The 12,129-nt window shown below is 37.7% G+C and overlaps 1 pseudogene; it reads left to right on the top strand.

Moving 5' to 3' along the window:
• Positions 1-451: 451 nt before the first annotated feature.
• LOC105546492 overlaps positions 452-12,129 on the top strand; it is a 99,666-nt pseudogene continuing 87,988 nt past the window's right edge.

The raw sequence follows: 12,129 nt of genomic DNA, 5'->3' as shown, positions 1-12,129 counted from the left end.
GAAGACCAAGCAAATGAGAAAAACAAAGGCTATTTATTCCAAGCTTGCGATAGCAGGGAGTCAGCTACCATCACTTGAGTTTTGGCAGAGGCTCAAAGGCAGGCAGAGGAGTGGGGAAGCTTTCATTGTGGAGAAAAGGGAAGGCTCTGAAAGTGTGCTGATCGGAAGCTGTTGGTGTGGGAAGCTGGAGGCAGCTCACTGGAAGTGGGGCATCTATGGGATGGGTTACAGCTGCACACCTGGCTTTCTCCGGTTGTTCCTCTGTTGGAAGTAGGGACAACAATTAGGGAAGCTGTCAGTTACTCATCAGTCAAGTCCTGGCCACTTTGGTCCTGTTATTGAGGGGTTCTTTTTTGGCTTACTGGATCAGTTTCTAGAGACAGTGGTTTGGCTTCCTACAAGTCTAGCTTCTAGAGCGCAGGCTGGCTTCCTGGGCTGCTTCCTCCGGACGATGGGCTGGCTTCCTGGGCTGCTTCCTCTGGACGATGGACTGGCTTCCTGGGCTGCTTCCTCCGGACGATGGGCTGACTTCCTGGGCTGCTTCCTCTGGACGATGGACTGGCTTCCTGGGCTGCTTCCTCCGGACGATGGGCTGGCTTCCTGGGCTGGTTGCTCTGGACGATGGGCTGGCTTCCTGGGCTGGTTCCTCTATATGATGGACTGGTTTCCTGGGCTGGTTCCTCTGGATAGTGGGCTGGCTTCCTGGCCTGGTTGCTGCAGGCTGTGGGTCAGAGTTCTGTTTTTTGTTTTGTTTTGTTTTTTTTTTTTTGAGACGGAGCCTCACTCTGTCACCCAGGCTGGAGTGCAGTGGCGCGATCTCCGCTCACTGCAAGCTCTGCCTCCCGGGTTCATGCCATTCTCCTGCCTCAGCCTCCAAGTAGCTGGGAGTACAGGCGCCCGCCACCATGCCTGGCTAATTTTTTTGTATTTTTAGTAGAGACGGGGTTTTACCGTGTTTGCCAGGATAGTCTTGATCTCCTGACCTTGTGATCCATCCACCTTGGCCTCCCAAAGTGCTGAGATTACAGGCGTGAGCCACCACACCTGGCCCAGAGTTCTATTTTTATTTATGGTCTGGCCATTGTCCATTCGTACAGTGAGATTCTCAAATCTGAACACACACCTCTGTGTTGGGGAGTCTGAAGGTCTGGGGAGAGGGGCACTTGATGAGGCTGGAGAGAAGGCAGGGGCCCCATCATACCAAACCTTACAAACCGGTTACAAGTCAGGGCTGGAGTGCCTTCTCATATAATGGAGAGCTACTGAAGGGTTTTGAATAGAGGAGGGACCTAACTGGATTTGTGTTTTAAAAGGAACACTTTTGCTGCTGGGTGCCTTATGAATTTGAGAGGCAGAGAACAGTCATGAGGTTGTTGCAAAAGTGCAGACATAAGACAACGGTAGCTTAGACTAAGGTGATGGTATCTCAGCTGCACAGGTGATTTGTGACCGGGAATCTTTTCTGAGCAGTTAATCATTTGGATGTAATTTAGCTACCTGTCTCTCTCCTATAGTGGGTGATTGAGCTGCATGTTGACTTGATAGTTCTATTTTGTATTATGAATGAATAAGTTGGCATTGCAGTGCACACATAAATCTGTCATGAGTTTATTCAGTATGAGCCAGTTGCTAATCACCATGGGTGCATTTACAAAATTATCATTAGATCCAATCAGAGCAGCACAGACACGGTGGCCACATTGTGTTCCTACCACACTGTTTGTGCAGCCATTTGGCTTCCCGAGAGGGCCCTGTATCTATCCCTATATCATCATTTGTATCTTGAAATCACACAAATAATAGTTATTCCTACTAACCTTCTTCTTGCTAGGCATTTATATCCCTTCAGCATATTTCTGGGTCCGATTATTCTGGCTTGTTTACTTTTTCATTCATTGAACACCTACTACACGCCAGGTACAAGCCTCAGCACTGGGAATATAATAGTAGACAAGACAGACACAGTTCCTGCCTCCCTTCAGTCTATATGGGAAAGTGGGGGTTGGGGAAGGGGTCTACATTAAACAAGCATACACTCAAGTGAATATATATAATTATACATGTCTGTAAGTGCTATAAAGGAAAAGATCAGAGATCAAAATGATGGAAGTGGGGCTACTTTTTAGATTGCATGATCAGGGAAGCAGTCATTGGTAAATATTTAAATTGAGGCATGAATGATGAGAAGGAATCAATGCAGTACAAATTTGGGGAAAGTGGGCATGAAGTCTCTGAGGAGGGAAGCGGAGAGAGAAAGGAAACAGTGCTGGCTTGGTAAGTAAGGAGAGCAACTTACAAAGAAGGTGGAGAATGAATGTGTCTGGGCGAGAACTGCTGTCTTGAGGGTCAGCGCAGCACAATTCCCTTAAATAGAAATGGACAAGGCTATTTAAATTTTTAGAAGATCACTGTGGTTGTTATATGGATGGGCTGGAGGGAAAGAAGTGAAAGCTGAGAGAAGGTTGGGAAGTCATTGTGGTTGTCCTGGTGAGACGTGTTGGTGGTAGGAGCAGGTATTGAAGGTAGAACTCCGTAGAAGGATTTGAGAGATGTTTTGGAAGTTGAATTAATGGAGATGTGAGGGAGAGGGAAGGTAAATAGAAAATATGATCCCCAGTTTCTGGTTTGAGCAATGGGTGGATAGCTGGAGAATTCTGTTTCTAGACTTCCCACATGGGTTTTCTTACGGAATTCAAAGACTTGCTTTTAAATGGTGTGATCATAGCTTCATCATCATCCGCTGCTTCATCATCATCCGCTGCTTCTCAAGTATTTCCTCTAGTTTTGTGTTAGTTCTGTAGACTTACTCTGTGATTTTCATGTTACTTAATAGTTTATTTACACCTGGCTTTGTAGAACTGATCTCTTGCTTCTTAATTTAGTCTAATATTTACTTCCATGTGTACAAGAAATGCATTCACATAATTAAATTTGTTTTGCTTTTACCATTGCAATTTAGTGAACTCTAGGAGTGTAGTTGCGTGAGTCCACACCACCATATGAACAGTTAGGCTATTAAAGGGAGCTGTGTGGACCACTGGCCTCTTCCTCCCTACTTTGCCTTCCAACATAAAATTTTATAGATATTCCTTCCATCAATTTACCTGACCTATAGCTGAAGGAACTGTGTTCATTCACATTTTAAAGCTTTACCAGAAGAACCTATTCCTTAATTTAATCTTAGATTAAATCTAAGATTAGTTTAATCCTAGATTAAATCAAGGAATACATATTTTTGGTTGCATATTCTACTTTTAGCCCATTTTTTCCCCTTTTAAGGTTGACCTTAAAAGTTGAACCGAACAGCTATATTTACATAAAGCTGCTCTAAATCATATAGAAGCTTATTTTTTACTTTACATTTTTAGTTCCATATATCATAAATGAATATATTCCCAATGTAAAAATTCAAATGAAGAATTATATGAAACAAATCTAAATTAAAATATGTAAATTCTCCTTTGTCTCTATATATGTATGCGTGCAAATATATGCATGTAATCATACTCTATCAACTGATATGCAACTTGTTTGTTACACACACAGCAAAATATATTGAAGACCTTTCCATATCTATACATGTAATACTATCTCATTCTTTTTTTAATAGCTGAAAAGTATTTCAATGCCTGGATGTTCTATAGCTTTTTAGTAACCATTCTCCTTTTAAAGAATATTAATGCTGTTTCCAGTATCTTGCTGTTACACACAGCTCAAATGATCTTTCCCATACATGCTTCTTTTGTACACATTTGAGCATTTTTGATAGATTCATAGAAATTAAGTTCTTTGATCAAAAGTTATGTGCATCTTATCTACACCAACAATCTGTGTGAGTTTTTGATTTCACGTTCATACAACTGTCAACCCTGAATATGAATAATCTTGAAACATTTTTGCCAATTTGGTGACAGCATCTCTGTGTTGTTTTAATTTGTATTTATTTCTTTATTAAGGATATATATATTTGATTATATATATTTACCGTTGCCTTTTTGTTTGGTAAATTGCCAATTTGTATTTTTTCCCCATTTTTCTGTTGAGTTGTCTTTTTATTTATAGAAACTTTTTATTTATTTTATATTCTAATTGATCTTTATATGCATTAAAATGCTGTCAGTCTGTTCCACATCTTCTAATTTGTATATTTTCTCATGTAAACATTTAAAATTTTATGAAATTACATGTTTTCAGTTTTTCTCCTTAGACCTTGCAGATTTTTTAATACTAGGTAGAAAGATCTTTCCCAACTTAAGATGATAAAAACTATCCTCTAGCTATTATTAAAAAGTCAGAAAACAACAATGCTGGAAAGGCTGTGGAGAAAAGGAACATTTATACACTGGTGGTGAGAATGTAAATTAATTCAGCCACCATGAAAAGCAGTTTGGAGATTTCTCAAAGAACTTGAAACAGAACTATCATTCTATCCAGCATTCCCATGACTGAGTATACGTCCAAAAGAAAATAACTTGTTCTACCAAAAAAACATATGCACTCATATGTTCATTACAGCACTATTCATAATAGTAAAGATGTGGAATCAATGTAGGTACCCATCAGTGGTGGACTGAACAAAGAAAATGTGGTAATAGACATCATGGAATACTATGCAGCCATGAAAAATGTATGAAATAATGTCCTTTGCAGCCACATGGATGCAGCTGGAGGCCATTATCCTAAGCAAGCTAAGTCAGGAAAAGAAAACAAAATACTGCATGCTCTCACTTATAAGTGGGAGCTAAACATTGGGTACTTGGGGACATAATGATGGCAACAAGAGACACTGGGGACTAATAGAAGAGAAAGGGTGGGGGGAAAGGTGAAAAACTAGCTGTTGGATACTATGCTCATTACTTGGGTGATGAAATCAGTTGAACTCCAAACCTCAGCATCACACAATACACCCAGATAAGAAATCTGCACATGAACCCCCAGAATCTGAAATAAAAGTTGAAATTATCAAAAAAAGTCCTTCTGTGTTTTATCTTAATACTTTTTATGGATTAAGAAATGACTTAGTTCTTTATTACATTGGATATTTATTTTTGTACGTGGAGTTGGTTGGAGATCAGATTCCTGTTTCCAAAACATGTGGGCATTTAAATATCTGTTGAATAAATAAATGAACTTAAGTTTTTCCCAAAGGATTCAAATTATGCCCATACCATTTATTGAATAGCAAACCATTTCTTCACTAGATGAAATTATCCTCAATATCCTCTACTAAATTCCCAGAGAGAGATAAGTCTGTTTCTGGCCCTTCATCATGTTCCATTGATATCTGCTTGTGCTCCTATGTTACCATTTTAATAGCTGTAGATTTCAAGTATGCTCTGATATTTGCTAGGGCCAGTTATTAAAATTCCTTTAGCTATTCTTACATATTTTATCTTCCAAATGAACTTCAGAATCCATTTATGAAACCCTATATAATTTGGTGAGGATTTTAAAGTTGGAATTACATCAAATTTATAGATAATTTGACATCTGTTTTATCTTAATTACTCTTGTTGTCATAAGACCACCATTATAATTAGAGATGTTTGATTCTCATTTCTGGAAAAATAAGAATGCTTGTCTTAATATTAGTGCTTAAGAATTGCTTAAAATAACTGGAAGTGTGTGTGTGTGTCTTGTGCGTCATTAGATGTCTCTTAGTATGGTGCCTAGCAGAGAGAAGTCATTCAATCATTACTTGTGAAATAAATGTTATTATCGATTAAAATCTGCAAATTATTACAACTCAGTCTTTTTTGCAGCTTTTAAAATTGAAATAATTTTAGGCTTAGAAAACAGTTGCAAAAATATTCCAGAGAGTTCCTGCCTATCTTCACCTACCTTCCACTTATGTAGACATCCTATATAACCACAACACAATTATGGAAAGGAGGAGATCAACACTGATGTGACACAATTAATTGCTTCACAAACCTTCACACTTCACCAGTCTGTTTCACTAATGTCTGTTTGGATCTTGGACTGTATGGTATTTAATTGTCATATCTCCTAATCTCCTTTAATCTGTGACAAGTTCTCCTTGTTTCATCGCGGCCTTGATATTTTTGAAGAGTGCTGGTGGGTCATTTTGTAAAACTGTCCCTTATTTTACAGTTGTTTGTTATTTTCTCAGCATTAGATTGAGATGATGCATTTCTGGTACGAATGCAGGAATGATATTGCGTCCTCAGTGTAACATACCAAGACATACATGATGCTGCCGTCTTATAACTGATGATGTTAACTTTCAATACTGTATAAAGGTGGTTTTTGCTGTGTTCCTCCAGAGTAAAATTAGGATGTTCTCCTTTTAATTAATAAATATCTTGTGGGGAGATATTTTAATGCTATGCAAATATGCATCTCAGTTTCTTTTCATGGTCTCGCCCAATAATTTTATCATTCTGGGGTTGTTCTTGTGTTTGCCTAATGGTCATTTTGTGTGTCCCTCATTTCTTCTATGTTTGTGAAATGAAGTTCCATTGTAAGGAAGAGTATTTTTTTCTTCCCTATTGATTGATTGATATAAGTATAGACTTTAGATATTTACTTTATTTGATGGGTTACAATCTGATGTTACCATTGTTTATTTTGTCACTCAAATTGTTCCAGCTTTGGCCATTGGGAATTCTTACAAATTGGCTCCTCTGTTCTTTTGACATGGTTCTATCATTTTTCAAATGTGTCTTTATTTTTTGGCACCACAAGATGTTCTGGGCTCATCTTATATCTTCCCTGCCAGAGCACTGAAATCAATAATTTCTCCAAGAAGTCTTTATTCTTTTTATCAGGGAATCATATTTAGAACCAATACCTTGACTCTAGGTATGCTAATTGCTACTGGGTTGTCATTGTTTCTAGGTTTTTTTCAGCAGACAGAGCTAGGAAATATATGTTTGTATATTAATCTGTGCATAGGCACATATCTATATATCTTTGTTTATCTGTATATATATACATATACATATGTGTATGTATATACCCATATATACGCATGTGTATATATGTGTATATACACATATACACATACGTAAATATATGGGTATATACACATATATACATATGTAAATATATGTGTATATATGCATATATACGTGAACCATGAATTCATACTAATACCTTTAGTTTTAATACCATACCACACAGTTCATTCTATTCTCCCCACTTTCCTTATTTGTAACTTCTTTTCTCCAAAAGTGAAAAACCCATCATCGTCCACATTATATTTACATATTTGTTCAATCCCAGCATAAACTTAAGTAGTATTATGGACTTTTTTATTTAAAAAAACCCTCGGGTATTATTTGATATAATTCCTTTATTTTACAAATGAGAAAATCCAGGCCCGCAGTGATTAAGCCGCCAGAGGGAAGAAATAAATTACCAGAAGAATTATAAACGTCAGGATTTTAAGTTTTAATATTGTATATATTTTACAGGAGAGTTTAGAAAAGACAGGAAGTGTAATGTCAGGTCACTGCTGAGAAGAGGCAGTAATTTATTTTTTTCCTCCACCGTTGCTATTTAACTGAAGCCATTCTAGTTAACACAGTAAGGCATTTGGTCAGCATGGCTTGTATGAATAAAATAGCCAAAGGTCAGAAAAATTAGACACCCTACTCACGTGGTGTTAAAACAGCTTCCGGAAAGTGGAAGAACCAGTGTTCCATTATCGTGTCTAATTTCCACAATTATAAATACAGTTTAATCCACAGAGGTCACTGAGGTTTTCAGATCTGGTTACATGAAGTAGATGTAAAGCAGGGATTTTATTTCTTCTTTCTCTTATAACTATTATCAACATCTTCTCTTTCATGACTCTATTTCAGTCACAGCAATTGAAAATTGTAAAGGTGAGATGAAGAGTATGCCTCCTGGAATACTCTTTTTTCCAACCTCTTTTTGGACAACCTCCAACTGTCCATTTTTCCAACCTTAAAATGGACAGTTATATGTCATGTTGAAAACCCTTCAACATGGGTTTCAACTTTAAATCCCTTCAGTGTCTCATCTCTCCTCTGCTATGGAGATTTGGGATCCTGTTTTAATGATGCATTAGGATTCGGATTTTCTTTGAGGCTGGAGGAGAGGAAGAGTGTATGCTCACTAAAAAGTGGGCTATGGAAACAGGTGCTCATGAAGCATCTGGGAATTGAAAACGTGAAACTTGTTTCCCCGTAAAACAATGGCACATGTGATGATCAGGCTCTACTAACTGTTAATAACACAACGTATATATCTTGTGGGTTGAAACTTAAATTCCACATATATTGTTATTGCTGTGGGAAAATGTTTCCAAACAATCAACTTGGAATTCAACCCATAATTGGTGACACCCTGTTGAGTTTATGTACCTACAGAATTTCAGCAATTCTATTTTACTATATTTATAATTTGTTATTCCTAAATCTTTTTTTTTTTTTTTGGAAATAGAATCTCACTGTCACCCAGGATGGAGTGCAGTGGCATGAGCTTGGCTCACTGCAACTTCTACCTCCTGTGTTCAAGCAATTCTTCTGGCCTCAGCCTCCTGAGTAGCTGGGATTACAGGCACCAGACACTGCACCTGGGTAATTTTTGTATTTTTTAGTAGAGATGGGGTTTCTGCCATGTTGGCCAAGCTGGTCTTGAACTTCAGACCTCAAGTGATACACCCACCTTGGCCTCCCAAAGTGCTGGGATTACAGGTGTGAGCCACCACGCCCAGCCAAATTCCTAAATCTTAATTCAAATCCTAGACACATTTTTTTTTCTTTTGTCTTGGCTAAAACAAGACCTAGGAAATGGTAAATTGGATCACTGCCTTGAGTTTTGGGAGATCTACAAAGCTGGTAGAAGAGCCTAGCTATTTCCAAGGAAAGTTAAAAAGACTTCATGCGTCTACAGTAGTCTCACTAATAATCCTCATCTTCTTCAAATCAACTACTTCTCCCCAGTTTCAGACTTGCATAGTTACCCTTCCGAATTTTTTCTCCGTCATTTTGCATTTGATATATTTTTAACTTCATGTCATCTGTAATGAAATATTTAAGTGGAGATGAGTATATGGTATTATTGTAACCAAGACTACACTCTGGGGATATGAGTTAGTCATGAATTTTTATCCTGATTCAAGATATTTATAAACATCAAAATTAGAGATGTGGAAAATATGATCTTGCTTTGTGTGTTTTAAAGAACTGGAAATTATTTCCGAGTTGTTGGATTGAAAAGGAGATCTATAAAATTGCCACCTCACAAAACATTGAAGGGTTTACTGCTTAATTACAAAATAAAAATTCTTACCATGGAACAAGTAGTAATCTCTTTAAAAGGGGTCTTCATATTGCAGAAGACATTATAATAAATCCTTTTTAGAAAATATACTGATTTTTTATGGTTGGTATTTTACTGAATCCCTTTTCTTATTTGTCAAGGACAAAAATAGTTCTCAGAGGATGTTTTCTTTCTTTCAGTCCAAAAAAGTAAAAATGTTTATAACCAAACAAGTGAGCTTGAGACAAAAACAAAAGCAAAAACAAAACAAAACAAAAACCCCAGATGCTGTTATTTTGAGGAATGCACCAAGGGGAATTGTGGAGGGTTGTGAAGAACTGATTTATACTTGTATGTTTGCAATAATAATTGAACAAAAAATTATACTCCAAATCGATTATATTTTATGTGTTTTCTGTTTTCAAATGTGTTAAGATGAGAAAGTTGCTCTTTAAATTTACGAGGATTTTGAATGCTTAAATTGTTCCCATGACTCACATTAATACCAAGTGGCCTCATGGTGAGAAAAGAATAGTTCCTAGAGTGTCTAAATGACATTCTGAAATTGGTCCTATCAATTTTACTATGTCACTACTCTTCTCATTTTTTATCTATTTCACATTTGAAACAGGAAATGAAGTTATGGTAAAAACATTTGTAAAAACCAGTCTACCTGTTGAGGGTGAGTGTAGACCCTTGAAAAGCTAGAGCTGGCAGGGCACAGGTCATTGAAAATATTCAGGAAGACAACATGGATAATATTTCCAGTCTTCAAGGGAAAAAGATTTTGCCCTAGGAAAAAATCAAGATACTGGAATGAGAAGTCAGGTAACATTTTACTTTGTTACCAAAGAATCTTACATAGAGCATTTCTTAGAAAGTTTCTCTCGGAAACAGACCTAAGTGACTGACCCCTCCACAATTTATATTAAAAAAGACTTGCTAAGATTCTAAGATATTTCAAATAAAATGTAACTCATTATCATAATTTTTCTGTATTTTACAATAGTGCTACCTACAAATATGATTAAACATGCAGGGCTAAAATAATCTATGAGTAGTGGATCTTGATATATGTCCCCCAAACTCAAATTCATAGGTTGAAGCCCTAGCCCCCAATGTGACTGTATTTGGAGATAGGGCTTTTAGGATGTAGTGAAGGTTAAATGTGGTTATAAGGGTGGGGTCCTAGTCTGATAGGATTGGTAGCCTTATAAGAAGAGGAATAGAAAGAGTTATTTCTCTCTCTTTGCCATGTGAGAGCTCAGTAAGAAGGTGGCCATTTGCAAGCCAGGAAGAGAGCCCTCACCAGAAACTGAATCAGCCAGAACCTTAATCTTATACTTTCAGGCTCCAGAACAGTGAGAAATAAGTTTCTCTTAAGCCACACAGTCTACGGTATTCTGGTGTGACTACTTGAGCAGATGAATGTAACTTCTTCAGCAGTATTTCCAATAAGTAGCCAGAACTTGTGATTTAAAATATTTCTGACCCAGCTTCTATATGTCCATATGCAATTCACAGTTCACAGTGTAAGGACCAAACTGTGATGCAGGCTGAGTTGGCTTTTGGAACCATGAAGCTCCAAGCTTTCTGACTTTTACTTCCGTGATGTTTCACCTCAGCTTGATTTCAAGCTACATTTTACCTGAAATATCAAATAAGGGTCTGTTACCAACAAGTTTCCACTTGAGGACAAGTAGTCTCTCAGCATTGTTCTTGCTTTAAGTCTCTTAAATTCAAATGTTTAATGAAAGGCTAACAAAATGGTGGTTGTAATTGTTTTTGGTTGTTGTTTTTATAAAGGTGGGTTGTTTTACCATTTGTTATCATGGAAATCATACCACTTTTTCAGGAAGGACTTAAAGGCTACTCTCATGAGTTGTTTTAGAGTGATCTGGAGACTGAGGTATCAGAAGATAGAGGGCTTATTTCCATGTGCAGCTCTGCTCTGCTCTTTCTGGAATAATCATCTTTGGGCTGGTCCAGCTGGATTTATTATAAGCCTATTAACAGGAATGACGAGAGTGTTGAGGTATTGCTCAATGTTTTGTCTGTTTATTTTTGAGTTCCAGCCTCAGGATTAAGAGACTGCTTTACCTTGTATAAGTGTTTCCGCAATGCCAGATTTTTTTTTTTCTCCTTTTCTTTCCCCAAGCACCAAGACCAGCTGTCTTCTTTTACACTCTTTTCTTCCTCTGCCTCCTAAGGCTCAGATTCCAGCAATTAAAAATTCATTATTTACTGTCTCCTCTCTCTTTACAGCATGGAGTTATTGCTATAGATGTCAGAGGCAATTTTTCAGTGATTGGATCATCCATTGCTTCAGGCCCATTGATATCCAGTGTCTTGGTCTGTTTGGGCTGCTATAATAAAATACTTTATTTAGGCTGAGCAATTTATAAACAACAGAAATGTAGTCCTCACAGTTCTGGAGGCTGAGAAGTTCAAGATCAAGATGCTGGCAGATTCAGTGTCTGGCGAGTGCCCAGTCCTCGTCGACGGTGCCCTCTATGTGTGTTCACATAGTGGAAGAGACAAATAGGTTCTCTCAGGCCTCTTTTATAAGGGCATTGATGCCATGAATGAGGGCAGAGCCCTCATGACCTAATCACCCCCCAAAGACCCTACCTCTTAATGCTATCACCTTAGGAGTTGGGTTTCAGCATAGCAATTTGGGGGGGACACCAACATTCAGGCCATGGCATCCAGGACACAAGAGAATAATCTTCCTGGATGGTACTGAACAATGACGTTCTCGTGAGCAAAGAGTAAGCCTTGTACGTGTCTCTAGATCCAGTTTTGTGGTCCATGGCTTGTGGGAAATATTTGTTAACTGACTGGTTAAGTAACTGATGCATGAACAAAAGTAAA

This window comes from Mandrillus leucophaeus, unplaced genomic scaffold (genome assembly GCF_000951045.1).
Source record: "Mandrillus leucophaeus isolate KB7577 unplaced genomic scaffold, Mleu.le_1.0 Scaffold36, whole genome shotgun sequence".
Classification (NCBI taxonomy): Eukaryota; Metazoa; Chordata; class Mammalia; order Primates; family Cercopithecidae; genus Mandrillus; species Mandrillus leucophaeus.
Note: the sequence above shows the minus strand (reverse complement) of the source record. Positions and strands in the feature narration are given on the sequence as shown.